Consider the following 12,442-nt stretch of genomic DNA (forward strand, 5'->3'; position numbering starts at 1 on the left):
CATCATTCTATCCTTTGTAGTAAAGATGGAGTGCAAGAGAAGTGTGTATGTGTGTGTGTGTGTATGTGTGTGTGTGTGTGTGTGTGTGTGTGTGTGTGTGTGTATGTGTGTGTGTGTATGTGTGTGTGTGTATGTGTGTGTGTGTTTCAGATGCCAAGGCTTGGGTGCTACCGTGGTAACCAGTCAGTGTGCAACGTAGTTACAGACCGGCTTACAAACAATGAGTTTGTGTACTTGGCCGACAACAAAATTGAGGTCATGGGGTGTGTGTGTGTGTGTGTGTGTGCGTTTATTTATACATTAAACACATTAGTCACTTCCTCCTGATCTGTTTTCCCCTTGTTTCCCTCCCTCCATGTTGTTTCCTCTCTCATCCCTCCATCTTCAAAGGCTCACCGTAAACAAAAGGTTCAGATGACTCTCTCTCTCTCTCTCTCTCTCTCTTTCAGGGCTATTTAAACTCGAGTGACCGTGACATCACTGTCATCATCCAATCACGCAACTCGGAATGTAAAAATAGACCGGGACCAAACCGGTGACCGGTTCACACAAAGGGTTCTGATTGGTTAACGAGGTCGTGGGGTTGATGAGTGTGAACTGATCACTGAACTCACAACAACTGTAACTAGTACTACTACTGCTTTTACTACTATTGCTACTACCACATGCATTACTAGGACTACTGTGGCTACATACAACCTCTACTACTAACACTAGCAGTCCTACTCTGTTAATAGTACTGGTACTACTACTTCTACTACTACTACCAAGATTATTGCAACAATCATTTTTAATATTCTATTTCACTACTGTAAATAGTACTACTATTACTACTTCTACTGCTATTACTACTATTGTTACTTCCACTGGCATTACTCCTGTGGCTACAACATACAACTCCTACTATTAATACTATTACTAGAAGTCCTACTCTGCTAGTATTACTGGTACTACTACTAGTACTACTACCATTACGATTGCAACAATTATTTGTAATATTTGTACTATTCTATGGCTATTACTACTACAAACATCTACTACCAAAACATGTAGCAGTAGTAGCCTACCACTGCAGCTACTGCTGTACTACTGTTCCTAATGGTACTACTACTGCTGCTGCTGATATAACAAGCACCAGTACTTCTATTTTTATGAGTGGTTCAACTATTAACTATTATTGCTACTCCTACCACTGCTCATTGCTACAGCTTCTAGTATTAACATATGATTACTATCGCTACTACAACTGGTACTACTACTATTGCAGGACTTGTACTTGTAGTATTTTTACATTTTGGTACTTTTAAGTAAAGGCTCTGAGTACTGCTTCCACTCCACACTGTTAAACAGAAAAGCTCCTGATTGGTCTGACATGAGTTTGTCCCATCACCTCCAGACGCTGTAACGACTTTTCATCTGGCAACAACACTTTCGGGTGTGACGCGGCGGCGACAGCTGGTGATGTAGCTCAGCTGCTGAGCGCATGCTGGGAAATCAATCCGCTGTGACAAACGTTTAATTCGCCTGAGCTGTGCTGCTGAGAAGAACAAACCACTGCATCACTTAGTTAGTTAGCTTTTCTCGGCCCGACCCAATTATGGTCCCTCCATACATCCATCTCCTGCCTTTGCTCCACATTCCTACAACGTCGGCCCTGACCTCAATACTGAGTGAGAGACCAGAGAGGCTCGGAGCACCAAAGAAGAAGAAGAATGAAGTGACAACTGGTGAAAGGAAAAACAGACAGAGTGAATGAGTAACTGACAGTGACAGTGCATGAAGAGCCTCCCTCCTCCTCCTGCTTTGTCCTCCTCTAATGATTCTTCTGACAAACTGTCCGCCGACTGGCAGCTTCACGCGCATCAGAGTTTAGATGTGAGTGCGAAAAGCTGTCAGCTGTGTTTCCGATGTGGAGGAGACAATTAGAGAACAGTCTGTTAATAATAAGCACAGAGCCTGTTGTGGGTTTGTCTTTAGGTGTATATAGCAACAGCACACGATGTCAGCGCAGCTGCAAATAACACCATGCAGGCAGGTGACAATGAGCTTTATAGGTTACACTGCAAGAGTGATACTTAAAACCTTCACTTTGGTATCAAACCTCTGGTGTTTGGCTGGAATTAAAAGTCACAATGGATTCTTATAGGAGAGAGAAATATGGATAAAATATCGATATGTATTATAAGAATAACTTTATTTATATAGCACTTATCAAACTAAAGTACAAAGTGCTTCACAAAAGACAGCACGAGGACAAAATAAATAATAAATAAAATACAACAAAGTACAACAGATGTAAGAAGAATTAAATTAAAAATAATTAACAACTTTATATAACTAAAATAAAAACCTTAAACTAACCAGGCAGCTCAGATAAAATCAGAATATGCCTTTAGATAAAAGAGATTTAATAGAAGATACTGACTCTGAGAGCCTTGTTTCCTTTGGGGCCCTGACAGCAAAAAGCTCTGTCACCTTTAGTTCTAAGCCTGGACACAGGAAGAGAGACAATATATTGTGATAGAATTTCTGGAAAATCATTTGAAAAAATGTTTATGGATTAAATAACCAGAAAGGAATGTTTGGGTTTTGGCAAAATAAATCCCTGAAAAATCAAGGTTCTTCATCATTAGATTAGATGGAAGAGTTTCCATCTAAATTTAGCACAAATGAATGTTTGTTTCCATCCAACAGTATTTCTGTTTTTTAATGCATATTTCGTAGTAATTAGAAAAGGTTGATGGAAACTGCAAAATTCAAAAAAACTTCCTTAATTTCGCAGAAAAGTTTTTACGTTCGCTTGAGGTGGTTTTTGCCTTTGTCGAAAAAGAGTTAATGCGCTTAAATGGGAGATGACGTCAACTTCTGACGTAACTACGGTTGCCATAGCCTGATTTATTCGCTCCACACCAGCGGATGGAAACGCATTTGCATTACAACTGGACGGAAACATGGCTACAGTTGTGTGAATATTTACATTTATTCATTTAGCTGATGCTTTTATCCAAAGCGACTTACATGTCAGAGGTCGCACGCCTCTGGAGCAACTAAGGGACACAATGGTGGATATCTTAAAGTGGGGGATTGAACCCGGGTCTCTCACACCAAAGGCATAGTCTTATCCATCGCGCCATCGCCACCCATATTAGTAAGTTAAGTACATCGAGATAAGCAGTTGGGCCAACCCCTTCTCACTCCAAAGTCTTCACATACAGTATGGATGCATGGTCAAGACCTGTTGGCGTCAGTCTTCCAACGCACTGGGGGAAGCCCTTTAGCGTAATTTTGAACATTAAAAGTAGGCCTAGTATGAATGACAGAAAAGTCAGAGTAAGGAGGTGGTTAAGGTGTTTGGAGTGGACGGGTGGGCTAAAAACCGGACTTTCACCCAGGAGACTGGCGTTCGTTTCCCAAATGAAACAAAGAGTCAACATTGATTCTTTTTAGGTGAGTAATAAAGTAACTTAAGTCATTTAAGTAACGTAGTTATTTTAACCAAAACCACTATCTTTTCCAAAACCTAACCAAGTAGTTTTGGTGCCTAAACCTAACCCAATTGCATAATTTTTTAGAAAGTCTAACCAGACGTTGTATATTTATCATTGCTAACTTGACCACAGAGACCTAAACATCCGACAACTACGCTAGAAGATTACAAACTGACGCCAAGGGGTCTTGACCAAGCGTCCATATGTGATGAGATGGACGTGCGAATGTTCTGGTGGGGCTAATTCAGCTAATTCTCCAAGCGGGTGTTATTAAACCATCGCAGAAAAGAGGACACAATCAGATGGAACAAACAATTGAAAAACTTGATGGAAATATCACATCAATTATTAATAATGCAGCACAATAGTCAATAGTAAATAAATGTTTCATTGCTTTCTGTATTATGATCCTCTGTGTTTCTTGTTTTAAATAGTACCTGACAATATAACATAAAGGTGTCCTGTAGGTTCTCTTTAACATTAACATTTTGTTTTTGTTTTCATTATTGATCGGCATATAAATGACCTCAATAACTGTCATTTTAAAGTTATATTCTGATTTTAGAGAGACTTTGTAACATCTATCCAGAGACTACAGATGAAAAATAGCTGCTTAGTTAACTCTTAAAGTCAATAAATAAATGTTCTTTTCACGTGTTAATGTGAGACAGGTCACAGTCTCCTCGTCACGTCACACAGATCAACAGCTTTCAGCTCTTCAGTTGATGTTTAAGTCTCATGTTCGTCATGATTTACTCACAATTTACACATTTTGTTTCTATCGCTACACAAACTCTTCAACCGAGTGTAAAAACCTTTTAGCTCTTTTTCTTTATTTCAACTTCTTCAAAAGTGTTCTGCATTTCTACTTTTGGTGGAGAGAAAACACACTTATTGGTGCAAAAATCGTGTAACAAACCATGATCAAAGTAGCATTTAATTAAGATTCAGCCACCTTTTAACAATGGGCTTGGACTGATTTTTGCTTATATGTCTGAGCTTTTAGTAAAACATAAAACTCCAGTTATAACTTCCACCTGGATGTTGACATTTAAGTAATTTATGGCAACTCCTGAGCGATGGGACCTCAGCATTAAGGGTTTAGGGAACCATCAAGCTTGATTGAGAAGCCAACATGGCTGCCAGTTAGTGTACAGTAAAACTCACACACACAAGTCACTGCAAACCTGTTTGAGAAATAATGCACTGACAAATATTTACACTACAAATACTGAACAAACACCATGACCTCACACTCAATGACACGCGCAGGACTGAAGATGACTAATGCTCTGCGGGGACTCACGCCCTGTGTCATGTTATAATTACACGAGAGAAGATCAGTGGAGGTGATGTGACCCGGAGGTTTTCTAACTTTTGCAAACATTTTTCGACAGAAAGACAGTGTTTTGAAAACGAAACTTTTTTTTATAAGCTGAGAAGGGATTTATTTTTCTTTTTTTAATAATCTTCCTTTCCAACTGTCCATAATGTTTGACTTCTATGTTCACACTGTGCAGATCAAAGACCGGGTTATGACGTGGAACTCCCCATTGACAATTCCAATAAAGTTTCTTTAAACAAGACGGCCGTGTCCTCAACAATGTTGACTGAAAGAGAGAAAGGCAGCATTAACTACAAAAGTAGGACGTGGAGCTACATACAGCTGGGAACAATGTGATCTGTCTGTTCTGCTGTGGGGTTCCACATTTACATTTATTCATTTAGTTGACGCTTTTATCCAAAGCGACTTCCAATTGCTGTACATGTCAGGGGTTGCACGCCTCTGGAGCAACGAGGGGTTAAGTGTCTTGCTCGGGGACACAGTGGGGGATTGAACCAGAGTCTCTCACACCAAAGGCAGGCGTCTTATCCACTGCACCATCACCACCCCATTGCAGTTTTATTTCTCTTCAGTCTCAGTCAAAACTACAGTTTCAGCCACAAAATCTAAATTACTATGATGTCAAAAGAAGCTCACTACAGTTTATAACAGATCTTTTGACAGGGGTGGCTCAAACTTTTTGACCTGCCCGTCCTCACCAGAAAACAGCCATATAGGTCGATAATTGCACCGCTTATTATGACCCATGTTTACATTTTTAGTGACCTATAGTAGCCATACAATAGTAGCAACGAAGTAAGTCTGAAGACTTATTATAAACAGTGACAATGTCAGGGTAAAGGAGGACTTTCACACAGGAGACCGGCGTTCGAGACTGATGTGAAACCAAGTAAATTTACATTTATCTGATGCTTTTATCCAAAGCGACTTACAATTGCTATATGTCAGAGGTCGCACGCCTCCGGACCAACTAGGAGTTAAGTGTCTTGCTCAGGGACACAATGGTGGATGTCTCACAGTGGGAATTGAACCCAGGTCTCCCACACCAAATGCGCCACCACCCCAATTTAGAGTTATTTTTAGCTTTAAGCTAAGTTAGATAGCCTAACGTTACTGACTTCCCATCTCGTGACTTCCTTTACTGACTTCATTGACTTATATAACTTTCATACTTTAACCCAAACGACAATCTTTTCCAAAACCTAACCAAGTAGTTCTATTGCCTCAACCTGACCAAACTACGACACTTTTTTACACTGTTTTCCATGTATTAAACGTCACATGACTTAGGTAACGTCCAGTAAGCCCGCCGCTGGACTGATTCAGTAAAAGCTCATATGTCTCGTTTTGGAAAGCGGCCGTATTTGTCGTTTTGGGACACTTGACAATCAACTTCTTCTGACAGGGCATAATCACTTGACTCTTGCCACAAACAATGGTGATATGGTATGTTTCTGTATTGTTAACAAACCCCATTAAAAGACCACAACAAAAATATTAATGTCTCCTACTGTACTGGAGCTGAGAGGCACAGTGTAAGGAAGTCTGAAAGTAGGGTACTGAGAGATCAGATTGTGGACAGTAACAAAAATAAAGGACAGCAGCAGCGTTATCTTTTGGCTACAGCCCACAAAACTGCCACCTGCATAAATTTTCAGATAACTCAGCAGTCAACAGGTGTGTCTGTCTCGGACGCAGACGAAGGTGAGTACAGTTAACAGCCCAGTTAAACTAGACCAAAGAGCTGCGGGTAGACAAAACCTCTCCAAACACATACTTGAGTGTCCAAAGAGTGGATGTAGACATTCTCCAAAATACCTTGGTAATCAATGAAAACTTGCCTGCACAAAAACAACCTCTAGCAAAATGACTAAAACATACAGAACAACCACAACCACCATTAATTCACTGCTGACTGCACTTTCAGTAACGTTAATGATTTTTTCCAAAATGCAGCAGCTGAAGTTCAGCGGGGGAAAAAAAACAGCCTGTGGCATTTTAATATGAAACTCAAGAAAGATTTGGATCCAAAATGGTGAGAGGGGAAAACAAAATAAGTGCTGGTTTGCAGCACATTTTGCTGAAGGAAAGAGGACAAGGGAGACACTTGGACCCTCGTGTCTGATCCTCGGCGGTTGAGTTCAGATAGTTTCCAGCCTGAAACGCATGTCTGTGGACGGAGAGCTGCATCAGATCCTCCATCACTGTGATGTCTTGCCCCTTTCTGCCACTACAGTTTCAGTTTCTGCAGGTGACACTCTTATATAATATTTCATCAATTATTTAAATGCCCATATATTATATATATATAATATATGTTCTACATATGGTATACAGTACATATATTGTCCACATAAAACTTCTGTGTCTTTGGAAATACATATAAAACAAACACAAATCCATTTTTCAGAGAGCCATAAGAATTGCGAACCAACAAACTCACCGTTCAAATTAAAGACTTTTCCAGCTATTTAAACTCGCCTACTGTTATGTCTGTTGTTACGAAGCTTCCAGTCTGAGACGCGAAGCTGACGCGGAAGTCCCTTAAACATGCATTGTATCAAACGACCAGCAGGGGGCGACTCTTCTGGTTGCAAAAATAAGTCCAGCTCCATTAGAAATAATGATAAAATGACTCTACTTCTCAGCTGATTTATTACCTCAGTAAACACTTTCATAATGAGTTTATGGTCTCTGTCGCTGGTTTCTTTAATACAACATGATGATCATTTAGTAAATTGTGGTCCCATTTAGAGGGAAACAGACCACAAAGCAGAGTATGCTTCAGGGCGGGATTATCTGTGATTGACAAGTCGTTACCATGGCAACCTGTCAATCAGGATAGAGTGACTCGTACCCACGGCACTGTGTAAATTTAACCAGCGCCGTTGAAAAAGCTGATTAGGAGTCGGCTGTTCACTTTCTCTGGTGAGTACATTTAGTTTTAAGATTTTTGTAATCAGCCCTGTTAAAATGAATTACGTGAATTACAGTTGCACCTAGCTAAGCAAGCTAGCTAGTTCCACACATGGCCATCAGCTCCACGTCTCGTCCAAATACGGTCACGTCCGGTGCCGCTGGTTGGAAAAAATCAACACGGCGGAGCCCTATCAGCCAAACTCGAGGATTCAAAACGGCAGTCCCCAAACCAACAGGTGACATCACCATGACTACGTTCACTTCTTATATACAGCCTGTGGTTGTCACACACCTAGTCACCACAGCAAATTCCTTATATGTGTAAAAACTACTTCACATCACGTATAAAGTGATGATCAAAAAGCAAAGTGATAAAAGTTGAAAATCAATTTATTACTTAAGTATCAAAAGGTTGTTTAAAATGAAGGAAAGACAATGTGATTCAAAAATAATTGACATGTTTGAAAAACAAACTGTGAAGATTTAAAGAATCATTGTATTTCAGTTAGAAGGAATTTATGGAAAAAAATGCAGGATCAGAAGGCCATCAGTATAATGGGGTTCAAGATGCTTCAGGTTTTTTGCTTGCTGTTGGCAGTCGATGTGAAATAAGACGTGTTGGCTATAGTACAACGTGTAGGCACAATAAGCTGCCGCTTCAGCCGATAATGTATTTTAAATAAAGTCAATAATTAAATTTTTTTGCTGTAAATAATTTGTCAGCGTGAACTCCAAATTTTGGATTTTTATTTCAGGATTATTCCAAATATGTGTATTCTTAGGAATACTAAATTGCCATCTTAGTATTTTTCTATTTCATGATTTAAAGGTGCATTTTGAGTTTGATACTTCCCCCCTCCCCGTTCTATTGCAGGTTTTGTTGCTTTCTGCAATTGGTGTTTCCCTCTGCTATTCCCTGTTGTCCCCACCTTCCATCCCCCTTCTCTTACAGGTCTTGTCCTTTCTCTGTGCTGTCTGTTTGTGCTCCCCATCCCTGTGTCTGCCCCCCTGTCCGGCCGGTGACAAATCAATACATAATTAAATAAATAATAAAACAGACAAAGGAGTATATTAATACTCTCTTGTTAAAGTAAAATCTGTCTGTCACAATATGGTATCCAGCTCATCATACTCTATACCAGGCTGCTGGGCAGGACAGGTGTTAAAAAAGAAGAAAAAAAAAAGTTCAATAGTGTGGATATCAATGTCCAAACCAGCTTTTTCACAAAATGCATCAAGTGTTTATAAATAGAAAAAAAATAGAAAAGCATCAATTACAGTCACAGAAAGAAATTAAACATATTTAGAGGAAACTGTGCTAATTTATTACTATAATATCATTTACAGCTCGTCAGGCCGAAAAGTCGTAAGAACAACCTCACAGCATTATGGTGATGCTGTTTCTGGAGCTTTGAAGGGAGGAAACTGCTCCAGACAGCAAACTTGTGAGTCACAGCAGGTTTTAAATATGTTTTCTTTAGGGGTTACAAGCTGGCTGGTTGTTGCTCAGCAATCTGACAGATTAGCTCCCACACTTTCTCCAGCAGACAGATCTCCTAACGCCTCAGTTTGAGGATTACAGCAGCAGCAGGTCAGCAGACCGCACTGTCAAACTGAGCATATGAGGTTTAGGCTGGAGAGAGAGAGTATACAGCTATCCAGAAAATAACAGATCCAGATCAGTTCCAAAAGTAAAAAAGATTACAAAGTTAAGATAATATTGTCAAATCTATTATTTCCAAGGTCAAGGGTCAACTGTAAAAAAAATAAAACAAATACCAAGGATCCCAGAAATAATCAATACCTCCTCCTAAACAATAAATGGACAAACCTAAAAATTATCACTAATTAAAAACCTTACAGAAACTATTCCAGACATCACCAAAAAATATTAAAGAACCCACCCAGGAAACCATCCAAGAATCTACCCTGTAATAACCAATAACCAATAAATAGCCAAAAAACATCCAAGAATCTGCCTAGAAATGACCAATAAATAGCCAATAAACCAGCCAAAGATTCTGGCCACACATCACCAAGAAATAGCCAAGAACCTATGTACAAAGTATTTCCAGTGTATCCAAAAACTATCCAGAATCACAGGTTCTGGACACAACAGACCGAGCACAAACACGCCGTCACCCTGGAAACCCCAGTAAAACACCCTGAGCAGAAAATGGCATCTGTCTTATTTACCAGGCAAACAAACAGTAAACACACATGTAGGTGTGTGTGTGTGTGTGTGTGTGTGTGTGCGTATTGTGATGGTGATGAAGGGGCAAGTGAGGACCTCCCACATTGATGTGGCTCAGAAAAACATCTAAACTGCTTTTTAAACAACATTAGCATGAAAAACACATCAGATTTGGCTGAGTTTTTGGGTTCCCTTGTGCCAAAAAAGTGTTAAAAAAAAAGCAGAAAGGTCTCCTTTAAATCTCTTTCATGGCTCTACTGATGGACTGATGGTTCCTTTCTTCTATAGAGGAAGCGAGGGAGAGATTAAGTTTACTGCTGTGTTTTACAGTCAGGAAGGGGTCAAGCCAAGCAAATGGGTGACTGAGCATCGCTCGCCTCTGGAGTTAACATGGCGACAGAAAGCGAAAGACGGATGGACATACAGACAGTCCCATACAGCGTCCTGTATCTGAAATGTCATCCAGCGGTATCTTCACTGGAGCTCCGGTCAGGGGGTCAAGCGAAACACTCAACCCGCTGAAGGTGCACTTCAGCCTGGCCACAGTCTGCTGGGAGGGCCTGGGGGAAGAACCAGCAGGAGACACAACCACACACACACACACACACACACCTGTTTGCCTGCTGGAGAAACCTCACACACAGGAACGGATGATTTGGTGAATAAAAGAGAACGAATAAAAGATGAGTGACATAAGTATGAAGTCCGAAGCCAAGATGTATAATATAAACTGTTAAATAATGTTATTCAAGAGTTGTAGTGTCAGAATGCCTGGGTAAATAAAATAAATGAGTTATGAGTAAAGAGCTCACATACAGCTCATAATTCAGAGTCAGGGTTTAGATAAAAATAAATAAAATGTTAAAATATCTATAAGCATTTTTATTGTAGACATTTTTAAAATAAAAACACATTTGAAGATTACAAATGCAACAACATTCTTGCTTTTCTGTTATTATAACTGATCAGACATAAGAAGTTTAATTTGGTAGCTTTCTGGTATCATTATTATTTCAAAAAGAAGACTAATTAAGTGTGGTCACAGTCATTTCTGGAGAGAAGAGAAGAACTTATTGTATTAGAGTGAAAAAATACTACTTATCACAAATAAAACTAGCAATGAAGAAGATACTGCTTGTCATACACCTTCTCAACACCAAGGCAGAAAGGACAAAACACATCTTTAAAACAATAACATCACAGAGATAAAACACTTTACAGTGTTTCTGATTCACTACAGACTCAGCAGGAGCCCCATCAGCACACTGTATTGGCAACAAACTACAGTGGAAATGTAGCAATAAGCGCCACAAAACTACTAAATTACACTACAAAGTTCCACTGATGCAATAAATGAATTTTACATTAATAGTATAGCATCAACCAAAAACAAGTAATTTGAATAATATTATAGAGATACTAGATAAAGAGAAAGCAACATAAAGTCAGTATAAACGCTATTGGAAGGGTAAACATCTTAGTATGAATAAACTTAATTCTGACCTGCAAAGACAAACTGTATGTCTCTATATGGTCCCTGAGCACCATAAATATTTTAGGAATATCATGGGACATAAATTTCACAAACACACTGCAGAAAATAGTATGAATATTGCAACAATACAGGAGAGTTAACAACATACAGTAAGTCCATATTTCCGCTGAATAAATATTTATGTAGCCATGAGTAAGACAAACATCATATAAACTCACTGTTGAGTTAAATGCATCAAAAACGAACTGGAAGAATATTCTAGAAATGTTATTGTACTTTCATAAGAGATGAGAAATAGATATGAAAGTGTCATCAGATGAATAAAAACGCACTATGATGAACCACAGGAACATTAACAAGCAAAAATAAACCTTTAAACAAACATCAGATGAAGATTTAACCCCATAAAGTCATTTTAAATATCACATTTGCACTGCCGAAATACTGTAGAGATTAGACATCACACTATCCACCACTATAGTAACATTAAAGAAGCTGGTTGTAGCCCAGGCTCATTCCAAAATACTGTGGAAATTTGAGTGTAGTCTGGTTGGTGTGAAGTGTCAACGCGTAAAATAGCCTGTTAGCACGCAGAGGTAATTCTGATCAGCATTAAAAATTAACTGACTGTCACACTTAAATCAACAGGGCTAAAAAAAGAAGCAAATGTGGAGTATAATTCCCAGCTAAACTTACCGGAGTGAGCGGCTCCAGCGGTGCGGACGCTCTGGACAGAACCTCTGTTAGAAAATGTTAAAAATTTACAGCAAAACAACATTTAAGACGACTCCCGTTTGACTGGTTCGCATCCACAGGCAGCGCGCGCTGAACAGCCGACGGACGGACACACTGTGAGCGCGTGCGAGTGCGTGAGCTGCAGAGAGAGAGAGAGAGAGAGAGAGAGAGAGAGAGAGAGAGAGGGAGAGAGAGAGAGGGAGCAGCATGCGCATGCGTGATCACTCCGGTGGAAGAGAAAGTGCTTTTTCTCGTGCACGCCCACT

General features: G+C 39.6%; 1 protein-coding gene across 1 annotated transcript in view; it reads right to left on the bottom strand.

Moving 5' to 3' along the window:
- The window catches only part of LOC123966882 (FH2 domain-containing protein 1-like), a 31,038-nt gene extending 18,761 nt beyond the window's left edge, over window positions 1-12,277 (bottom strand). The window contains exon 1 of the mRNA XM_046042973.1: window positions 12,138-12,277. The gene's annotated coding sequence lies outside the window, so the exon portion shown is untranslated. The remainder of the gene's footprint in view (window positions 1-12,137) is intronic.
- Between the last annotated feature and the right edge of the window lie 165 nt (window positions 12,278-12,442).

Source organism: Micropterus dolomieu, unplaced genomic scaffold (assembly GCF_021292245.1).
Source record: "Micropterus dolomieu isolate WLL.071019.BEF.003 ecotype Adirondacks unplaced genomic scaffold, ASM2129224v1 contig_14480, whole genome shotgun sequence".
NCBI lineage: Eukaryota > Metazoa > Chordata > Actinopteri > Centrarchiformes > Centrarchidae > Micropterus > Micropterus dolomieu.